The sequence below is a fragment of the Puma concolor genome, chromosome F2 (assembly GCF_028749965.1).
Source record: "Puma concolor isolate L17-30 chromosome F2, mPumCon1.1.hap2, whole genome shotgun sequence".
Classification (NCBI taxonomy): Eukaryota; Metazoa; Chordata; class Mammalia; order Carnivora; family Felidae; genus Puma; species Puma concolor.
Window position 1 is genome coordinate 13,438,155 of NC_141684.1, and position 11,086 is coordinate 13,449,240.

General features: G+C 51.6%; 1 long non-coding RNA gene across 36 annotated transcripts in view; it reads right to left on the minus strand.

The window, feature by feature from the left end:
* LOC147571837 (uncharacterized) overlaps positions 1-10,843 on the minus strand; it is a 372,786-nt gene extending 361,943 nt beyond the window's left edge. For 6 of the 36 annotated variants that reach the window (XR_015246970.1, XR_015246983.1, XR_015246985.1 and 3 more), the window contains exon 1: positions 10,545-10,836. This is a non-coding gene — a long non-coding RNA (uncharacterized LOC147571837). Of the gene's footprint in view, positions 1-9,262; positions 9,579-9,605; positions 9,710-10,544 lie in introns of those variants that run through there. The other 30 variants (XR_015246999.1, XR_015246994.1, XR_015246988.1 and 27 more) reach the window with 16 other exon arrangements.
* Positions 10,844-11,086: the final 243 nt, after the last annotated feature.

Consider the following 11,086-nt stretch of genomic DNA (forward strand, 5'->3'; position numbering starts at 1 on the left):
AGTCTCCAAAGAACACTCTAGCTAATATAGCTGAGAGTGCCCTCTTGTCGGATTGGCTTTTCCCATTTTTTTCAAAAGGTAAGAGAAAAAAACAAAAGGTCCTCTGTGTGGAAAGTCCCCTGTTATTTATGGGAGAGCAGCTGGAGCAGACAGAGGCCCTTTCCCGCATTCATACTGACAGGGTTTATTCCATAGCCCCACTTAAGTAATGATTCATCCAACCGGGGCTGGACGCAGCCTTGGGATCACTTCAGCCAATCTTCCCACTTAGAGACAAAGAGAGCTCCTAGCCTTGTGGTGCATTGCTTCTTATAAAACAGATTCGTGCATCTGGTCCATAAGAAAAATCCAGGCAAAGGCAAAGGCCAGACTGTCCCAGCCAGGTCTGTCCTCAGAGGACACGGCCAGTAGGGACCTGGGGCCCTACCTGCAGGCTGTCTCCCCTGCCCCTTTACAGAGGCACCTTCCCCACCCCCCACCCCACCCCCCACCCCCCCGTGGGAGCACCTGGGGGGAGGAGCGTGGAGGCTGCCCCCCCTGGCCGGAGCCTCCTGGGTCCTCCCCGCACCAAAGGCACTATCCCTTCCCTATCATCTCTCTGGACATTCCGTACGTGCTTTCTCAATCAGAAAGGCATTCCCTGCATAGTTAGTCGTTAAAAAGGAAAAGCAAAGGGTTTTTAAACAAGCAAGAGGTGACCAAGGAAAGGGGAGATCACTGTTTCAGTAACTGTTGCACACGGACATGGTTTTGGAAGACGCCGTTCAGGCGGTACGATAAGGTTTTCCCATTTTATACCTGGAGGTTTCCCGACACTCTTGACCCTGGTTATGCAATATTCTTGCCTTGGGTCCCCCCGTTAAGACCAGACATCATCGACATCACGGCTCCAGAACTGCCTCCTGGGAACCCCCACCTCCCACAGCCTGTCCTCCTGCCCTCCTTCTGGCCAGAGCGAACTTTGCAAAGGGCAGACTAGATCCTGAAACTCAAAGACTGGAAAGTCTTTAATGCCTCCCCGGTTTTAGTCTGAGTACCTGCTGCGTCACAGGCCTGCAGTGAGCAGGGACTGAACAGCCCGGCGAATGCGAGCCGTGGAGCTGGGCAAGAACCCAGCCCTCACCCACCCCAAACTCCAGGCTGAGTGCTGTCCGCCCTGTGGACACCTTGGGCACAGGGCACAGCACGGTTTCTCCAGTCAGAGGCAGCTGGTAGATATGGGGCTTGAACGATACTGAAGGTTAGGAATCACTGGATTCTTCCAGAAGATTGGCATCTGCAGATTCATTCCTAACAGTCACGTCTCATTCAGAGAAGCAGCCAGCTGGGAAAATGGAACGGGTTTCAGCCCCTTTCCCCACTACCCCTCCTAACTAAGTCCTATTTGTGCTTTATGACTCAGCTTAGGGGTCACCTCCTCCAGGAAGCATTTTGCCTGTCTATAATCTTCTTTTAAAAAGCATTCAAAGTCAAGTTAAAGTACCTTTGACCCTCAGGGCCAGCCCATCCCCTCTCTCCTCCCAAGATGACAACAACAGTGAGTTCAATCTAAATCTTGCCGGCCCATTTTTCAGACACTCACATCCACCTCTAAGTATCCTCAAGTAACAGACAGCATGAGCTGTGAATTCCCAGCCTGGCAGGGCAGCGAGGCTGTGCCCGTTTCTGACTTGACTTCATGCTGTCAACCATCTCTCAGGGCGACCTCACGTGCTCGCGAGCAGAATCGGGGGACCCTGTGCCACACAGCCTCGCCAAGACTTGAGTCAGACTTCCTACTCCGGGAGCATTTTAAACCATGAAAAATGTGGCCCCTCGAAACAACTCAAACACCCTCCAACTGGAGGATGAACACTGAAACAGCGGCACATCCATGGACAGACCGCTCCCCGGGCAGTCTAAACCCGCGAGCCGCTGGTTCCTGCAGCAACTCGGCCGAACCTCCCACGCCTCAGGCTATGAGAGAAGAACCAGACTCGGAGGGCAACACACTGTCTGATTCCGTTTATGCGAAAAGGGCCAAAGTGTCAGGTCAGAGAGGGAAGTATCCGTTGTCAGCGGCCGGGGGCGGGGGAGCAAACTGAAAGGGGCCGGAGGGGAGTCTGGGGGCCATGGAAATGGTCCGCTCCTCGACAGTGATGATTAAGCGACAGTGTTACCCAGCTGTGTGCGTGTTTACGAAAACGCCTCGTGCTGTGCCCCAGAGCAGAGGACATCTGCCGGACAGACACCAGACCTCAACCAGCTCGATCCCGCCTTGGCCAGTGAGATTCAGACTCTTTCCACGTGCCCTGCTGACTTTGCTTTCTTCTTTTGAGAAGCACCGCTTCCTGTCTTTTTCCTACTTTGCTGTGAGGTCGGTTGGCTTTCTGTTGCTGACTTTGGGGAACCCTTTATCCTCATTATTATAGCTTTTTGTGCTTAGATGTGCTTTCTCCTTTAATATCTGGTCACAGGTATCAATCTTTCCCTTTCCGTGTGTGCTTTGCTCCTTCTCTGGTGATCTCCCAGCCAGCTCTCTGTGTCTCACTGCAATGCAGGATTTCAACACTGACCCTTTCATCCCACATAAACTATCTTCTTGCATTATTCTATTCATATTCTCTCACATTCCTTATAATAACGGGGTTTTTTATGGATGCATTGTGTATCCCCCATTACATAGTAGGCTCCCTGAGAACAGGTACCATATCTGTTGATCACTACTGAATGCCCAAAGCCTAGAACAATGCTCAGCACCCAATGGGCATTCCACAAATAGTGGCTGAATAAATAAAAGTAAAGAAAAAAAACTAATGCAAGTGTATGTGCTGCATACAAACATGCGGGCATGTAACACACACGATACATGAATATTAATGACATTCCAAGGCATCATTGACATCAACAAACATCACACCTCTCACCAGGAAGCAGCAACTTGGCTTCAGGGCCAATCTCACGAGCGGCAATAGTTACCTAACATTTTCAAAATATTGAGACGCTATGATGTTTATACAGCCTAAGACTGAAGATTTACAAAAAAAAAAAAAAAAAAAAAAAGATTTAACTGAAGAATAGAAACCTTGATACTATATATAAAAAGTCTATTATGGAGCTGAACCTCCAAATAAGAAGAATGATTATTTGAGCGATGAAACAGCTACTGAGCAGAAATGTAATCTGTGCAATAAAAATAACACAGACAGGGCATACAACGCAGTCAGGAATGCTTATTACCTGATGATAAGTGGGACAAGTCGGGACGCAAACACGTACACCAGAAAGACAGCAGCAGCAATAAAGGCAAAACACTGACTGTATTTCACTCAAGAAATTATGTTTAACTTTTCTCAACCTTTTCCCAAGGTTTCCCGGGATAAGCTCCCATCTCTTTCCCATAAGGAAAGCTACATTTCCCATCACAGTTCTGTCTGCCAAGGGACTGGAATCCTCCACTCAGGGACCTCCTTCCTGAAACCCACCCCTCCATGTGCACTCGTCGTCTCTCTCTCTCTCTGTAAGTGTAAAATTTGGAAAAGTACTCCTTGGTTATAATCCTCAGAAAGCGCCCAGAGTTTGCAGAACCCACTTAAACCCACTTCTGCCTGGTCATTGAGGCTCTGGAGAGCCCCTCACCCGGCTGCCTCTTAGCAATCTGCCTCTCTCTCCCGCCCTGGGAGCTTCTTCAAGTCAGGGCTGGGTTCTCATTCACTGCAGCATCCCTGTGCCCGCACTCGCTCACTCGCTCGCTCACTCACTCGTTTCCCTGCGTGACTACCGCATCCCAGACACTGTTCTAGAACCGCCCTATCCGACAGAAACAGAACGTGAGTCGCCTGCCCTTTCGCATTTTCTACCAGCCACATTTTTAAGAAGTTAAAAGAAAAGGGTGAAATTGATCTTAATAATGTACTTAAGCCAATATATCCAAAGTATCATTTCAATATACGATCAACATTAAAGAATTCATTAATGGGATATTTTACGGTCTTGATACGAAGTCTTTGAAAGTTTACACGTACATAACATCTCCATTCAGACCAGCTTCTTTCAAGTGCTCAGTGGCCACGTAAGGCTGGTGGCTACCCCACGGGACAGACGGTGCAGTTTCAGATGCTTGGGACTCAGCAGCGACCAGTGCAGAAGCCCGTTACTTGTAAAGCCGTGTCCACCGCTACCTGCCTGGACCAAGCGCGTGAGATACCTGCGTGTTCACCCCTGGAGCCCTGGCTTCTGGCTCTGATTTCGGCCCTTCTGTGCACCGCAGCCAGACCAACCGCTCCAAAAGCTAAGTCACGTCCAATCCGTTTGCATCTAAAACCCTTCAATGGCCCATTTTACCAAGGCAAGCACAAGGCGACAGATGTTAACCAGACTGGTTGTGGTGCATGTCATGATACACACAAGGCACAGAAGGAACAGGATGACACCAGAGCCGAAGGTAATGGGATAGGTCAATTACACCTCAATTAAAAAGAAAAAAAAAGACCACGCCTTCTGAGAGGCCTGCGGACCGCTCCCCGCCCGGCTCCCCCTGCGGCCTCTGTCCCCCTGGCTCACGCTACTCCAGTTCATTCTTCTTGGTGCTCCTTCATCTCACAGGCTCCCCGATGCCCTCGCCCTCTACGCGGGCTCTCCCCAGGACCCGTAACACCCTCCTCTAGACGAGCCTCCTTCACCTCCTTCAAGGCTGCTCCAGTGTCTGCTTCTTGATGCAGCACGCATGCCCTGACCAGGCAGGTCAACACTGCAGCCCAGCTCAGCCCTCCAGACCCTCACCTGCTCTACTTGCTCCCGGGGGACACGTTACCATCCAAGACGCTATTAATGCCCTTATTTATCATGTCTACCGCTTCTTATCTGCCTCTCCGAGCTATAACGCAAGCACCACATGGACAGAAATCCCTTTCTATTGTTCCTTTACGCGTCTCCACCATCTGGAACAGTGCATGGCACAGAGCAGGCACACATATTTGCAGGCTACATATCTGCGGAATTAAAGACAATGAATGAAGGCATTGTAAGCCCTCAGCAGTACAGAATTTACAATTTAGTGAGAGAAGACAGATATACGGTATATCGGGTAATAAGTACTGTCCTAGTTTGTGCAGGCTGAATACTATAGACTGGGCAGTTCAAACGATAGAAATTTCCTTTCTCATAGTTCTGGAAGCCAGATCATGATCCTGGCAAAACTGGCTTCTGGTGAGAGCTCTTTTCCAGGCTTATAAATTCACTTTCTTTCTATGTCCTCACGCAGAGAGAGGAAGAAAGCTGGCTGGGATATCTTCTTACAAAGGTTCTAACCCCATCGTGCGGACCCTGCCCTAAAGTCCTCATCTATCCCTAATTGCCTCTCAAAGGCCCCACCTCCAAATACCATCACGTTGGAGGTTGGAGTTTCAACTCAGGAATTTTGGAAGGACACAAACATTCAGTCCATAACAAGCACCATGGCGGAAAATCTCAGGAGGGGAAATGGAAGAGTATAAATATAGCAACTACCACTTACATAGTAACTACCGCATGCCAGGCCTTGTGCAAAGCACCTTCCGCCTGACAGGACAGTGGGGCCAGGGCCACTTTGCACTGCAGTGGGTGCAATTTTCGCCTCCACTGTCTCCCCGTGTTCCACATCTCCCCCTGGGGACCACCCTGCCCCCACTGTGTGGTCTGCACTAGAAAGGAAGCTATAGGAGGGCAGGGATATTTCTCTCCCGCAGCTGGAACAGAACCGCAGCAACTGCTCAGGAGATGAATGAACGGATCAATCAATCTTGAGCAGAGTAACAAAGTTACCAGGAAAAGGGAGACCTAAAGAATAATAAATAACAACAACTGCTCTTATGTCTTCTTCAAGAGCTTACTTCCTCTGTGCTAAGTGCTCTGCACCATCCCTGGGAGGGAAAACCCATTCTCCCTGCAGAGCAGCAGAGACAAGTAACCTGCAAAGACAGGCTCACTGGTGCGGGACACCCCCCATCCCTGTCCTTTCTGAGACCTGCTTCTGCAGATTCCCTGATCTCTTATCTCTTTCTTACTCCTAACAGCCAGCGTTTCTCTCAGATGCTTGCAAAGACCTCTAATGAAGTCACTGCCATCTCATCATCTGTGTAACCAGAAATGTTCCCTTTACACATTAAAATGTATTCAGAAACCACTACTCCAAGCAGCCACAGGAAGTAATGAAACCCATTAATTGTAGCAGTAATGTTAGCAAACTTTTACTGAAGGTTTACTATGAGCCCAGATATTCTGCTGGATACCTGCTTCCCATCCCCTGCTCCTTCCTCCGCACAGCAACCCGTGAAGCTGGTATTTTATCGCCCCAATTTTACAGATGAGGAAACTGAGGCTTACAGAGGTGAAGCAACTTGCCCCAAAGTAACCCTGGTCTTCACAAGCCCTTGTATGTCCCCAGATGCCTTCTGCTGCTGCTTGGTTTCCTTCTCTGCCTTCAGTGTCCACTCCCTTGGGGCAAACCCTTCACTTCCCACCGTGTGGGGCTGTTTCATAGCTAAGACAGCAACTGCAGACTGGGGGCTGCTTGTTTCCTTGAAAACAAAGCAGTTTTTTTTTTTTTCCTTAAGTTTATTTATTTACTTTGAGAGAGAGAGAGAGAGAGAATGAGAGAATATCAAGCAGGCTCTGCTCTGTCAGCCAGGAGCCTGATGCGGGGCTCAAACTCAAGAACTGTGACATCATGACCTGAGCCGAAATCTAGAGACGCTCAACCAACTGAGCCATCCAGGCGCCCCTGAAAACAGAACAGTTCTTGACAGTCACCCGATTCAACTAAGTACCAGGGCTGTGGCAGCCACCAGAAGGTGAAGAACACCAGCGGCCCCACTCACTCTACCCTCCACTCTCAAGCTGCTTAGGGTCAACAAGGGAAAAAGAGGCAGGTAAACAAGGAATCCTGGGGCTCAGACTACCCACCAGACACCAGCAAAACACCACCCTATACCTTCACTGTGCCCCCACTCCCCCCCCAAAAGAGGAAGAGAAAATAAAGGAAAGGCAATTCAGAATCCTGCCGTTAAAAAATTGGCCGAGACAATTTCGGCCTCGTGAATGGAAGTCCTGCGTTTTGTGACCCATGCTGTTATTGTTTCTACCCACCACAGTCTCTATATGGAGAGGTTCAGGGACTACAAGAGTTACACACGCTCAGGGTAACGGCAGGGACCCTGAACAGTTGTGGGGAGTGTGAGGGAGGGGAAGATGGGATCACTGGCCAGAAGAACCCTATCTCCCATCTGCTGTGGATGTTGATCGTAATTGAACGCTGGTCACAAAGCCAGGCAGGGTGCCTGGATGTGGCACTTTGCAAATGCTCATGGATTCTGCACCATGTCTCAGGCTCCTGCCTGGACCCCAGAGGCTTTGTTCCCCAGACCCTGGGGCCAGAGCCTTCCAGACACTAAAGGCCGTACTGGCTCCTTGGCTGCACTATAAGCAGCCTGCTCCCCCAGAGCGAAAGAGGCAGGCAGCCAGAGGAAGGGGTGTCTTTGGGTAAGATGTTGGGGTTTCTATCCTGCCTATGTCCTTCTGCTCCAGGCCAACAAGCATCTTTTGCTTGTTTTTTATTTCACTGCCCCCTAACTTCCGGGAGCTGGCCCTGGGCCGAATCCTGATGGCTCCATTGTGCCCCAGCTGTGTGACCAGAGGAGCTCTTTTCGAACTTCTCTGAGCTGTGGGTTCTTCATCTGCAAAATAACAGCAATAATAATAATAATCCTATTTTATATGATTACTGGGAGATTAAAGGAGATAATATATTTATAGCATTTAGAACTGAGGCTGGCCCACAATAAGAACCCCATCACGGCTAGACATTTTATTATAATTGCCTGGTGAGGTTGTAAGGGGCATAAAATGCAAAGAACATGCTTGACATGATATACAGTTTCCTGTTATTACAGGAACTACTATCATTGTTATTATTACTCCTGCTATTAATTCCTTAGATTACTTGGAAAAACATGAGAGACAGAAGAGGCAGCTATCAGAGGACCATCTGAGCAATATTCTCCAGGAAGGCCCAGAATTTTTGAGGTTTACTAGGCAGGGAGAGTGTAGAAGTGCCTGTCAATGGGACTCATCAACGGTCAAAATGACTCCAGATTGTTGCACTGTTCCCACTTTGGAGCAGGGTCCCCCTACAGACACAGGATATATAAACAAGGGAGTCCTGGTCTCTTAAAGAAATCACAAACCAGCATCAGGAGAGAAAGAAAAATAACGAAAACAAGAACCAAAGCAAAAACAAGGAGAGTGATGTGTCTGCAGCCACCTGTGAAAAGGAATACAAAACAAAAAGCCCAAGTATCCAGGAGAGCATCTGACCTCGAGCAAGCACACTTGGGTACAGCCTTTGGCAAGACCCAGGGCCACCTCGACAAACATACTGGACCAGCAACTATCCAAGGTGCTCGGCTTCCTCAGGAAAGGGATGGCTGGCCGTTGGTCTGACTAAATTCAGGGACACAAACGCAAAGATGAAGTGGGGGACGACTTACTTATCACCCGGGAGACTCTTTAGCTGAGCTGTGAGAGAAATGTCCATCTCAGGCAGGCAGAAGGCCCCAAACCCAGCCAGCCTGCCTGCCAGCCATTCCAGAAAAAACACCCAAAACACAAGGGATTGACTGGATGTGGACAGAGAGAATTCACCCGAGTTTTTGACCAGCGATCAGAGACCAGTGGGGGGGGGGGGGGGGAGGTCAGATATCTCAGAACTGAGAAAAAGAACTCCCTCTTTCCAACCCCAGAAAAGCTCCAGCCACGGACAGAAAGCACACACCAGACAGCATGGGGGAGAGGGGGAGGGGAGAGGGAGGAAGAGAGAGGAAAATCCGAAAAAAGAGGCTGGTTTCGTCTACTTTTCAAGAGAAGCCTGGTTTATGCAACATTCTGCACTCAAAAGTAAGTAAAGCAACAACAACAGTAAAAAGCACCCTTAACCAGGCACGACAACAATGCGACCACATACTAAATCCCCTCTAGGAGTTCGGTGGGTACAGCATTATGGTCGGCACCGGGCCCACCCAACCTTCCCATCACCGGACCCACACACAGAACTCCAGGCGGGCTGTCTGCCACCGGCCGAGACCACGAGGCAGTCCTCACCTCTAAGACGTGAAATCCCCTCTAGGAGTTCGGTGGGTACAGCATTACGGTCGGCACCGGGCCCACCCAACCTTCCCATCACCAGACCCACACATAGAACTCCAGGCAGGCTGTCTGCCACCGGCCGAGACCATGAGGCAGTCCTCACCTCTAAGACGCGACTCCCTTCCAACAGCAGAGACCAGGCCACGAGGCTCTGCCCAGCCAGGGATTCTGTTTGTCCATCTGCTGCTTCCAGGAAGGTTTCTCTCCTAATAAATCTTTCAGGAAGTTCCCACTCAGGGTTCAGAAGATCCATACAACCACCTTCTCCACCGGTTAGGGTTTTAGAAAGATTGGCTGTGACCACAGGACTGTGTCAAGTGAACAAGCCTCAACTTGTCAACGCCAGTATGCAAAATAGGTCTGCAACATCCTATGACTAACAGCAGAGCAGACACAGTCCCCACATCCTCAAGGCTCCCGCCCCCCCAGCACACACACAAACCCACGTTTCTCCAGGGCTTGCTTGCTCCAGCAGCAAAACAGCTCCGGGAGCCAGGACTCAGGGTGGTGGAGTGGGCCGCTGGGGGTTGCCAGGCTCTCTTTGGAAAACCTGAGGCCAGAAAGAAAAACCTAAACTTCACCCTCTTCTCCCTAAAAGCCCTCACAAGAGATTTCCTCTCTTCTCTCATCTTCTAGAAGGGCCAGGGGTCAGGGGCTCCAGCGAACAGAAGAATATTCCACGCTTACAGAGCATCAGGAAAATTCACAGTGTATCCGGGCACCGGACTCTTGCAGCCTCATGGCTGCCCTTCCTGAAAGTCAATACCCACCCCCAACACTGGCGAAAATAAGAGCGCGTGAGTCTGGGGTGGGTAAACACAATTAAACCAACAAGCCATCCGAAAAGAATGACCATGATAAGGCTGTGGGGCCACCCAACAAATCTGTAAATGCGAGGCAAAAGCAGAGAAAGTTTCAAAAAGCAGTTTCGAAAATCATCTGGGGGGAGTGGGGGGGGGGAGGAGGATGGTCAAGGATGGAGGGAGCATCATATGGTTCACAGATCTCTCGTTTCTCAAAAGGGGCCTGCAAACCACATCTGCGACCCCAAATCCGTACTGATTGGAGGAGGTCTATTCTTAGGTGTTAGGTAACAATACACCTCCCATCAAGTGCACAAAACCGGAATTCTCTCTATGCATGCCTGGGCCATTTGATGTCTCCCCCTGCACCCACCCCCCCCCCACCCACCCCCCCCCCCACCAACGCCCAAAACTCACCGCCACTCTGAGTCTGGTGATGAGGAAAGTACAACGGTTAACAAGCACACACGGGAATCCGAAAGCCCCTTCCCTCCGTCCAACTAACTACTCATTGCGCATCCCAACCCGCCAGGCCAAGGCTTTCGAGTTCCCAGAAACGCAGAGGGCAAAATTCTAACTTACTGGAAGGTGGATCCCGCCGCGTCTCGGCAGGTCGCCGGCGCTGCCAACATCCTCTCGGCGTGGAAATCCGCTCGGGGGGCCCGGGGGGTGCCGGGGCCCGTCCCCGCGCGCGGCCCCTCGCCGCCCGTCCGGGTCCAGGCCGCCCCGAGCCCGCCCGGCCCGCGGGCCCATGTGCTCGGCGGCCGCACGCGCTCTGCCCGCTGGAGCGCGGGGCTGGCGGGCGGCCCGTGACGTCACGGCGGCTCGCGCTCGGGCCGCGGGGGAGGGGGAAGCGCGCGCCGCCCGGCCGGCCGCGTGCGTCCTCGGGCCCCGCGCGCCCCGCGCGCCCCGGCCCCCGCTCCCCGCCGCCCCGCGCGCCCCCACCCCCTGCCCGCCGCCGGGGCAGCGCGCGGGACGCGGAGCCGCGGAGGGCTGAGCGAGGAGGCGGGGCGGTCCGTGGCCGCCGATGGCCCAGATGGAGCTGGGGGGGGGGGGGGGGGGGGAGGGGAGAGGAGGAGGAGGGACGGGAGGGGTGGGGTGGGGAGGGGAGGTAGGGAGAGAAC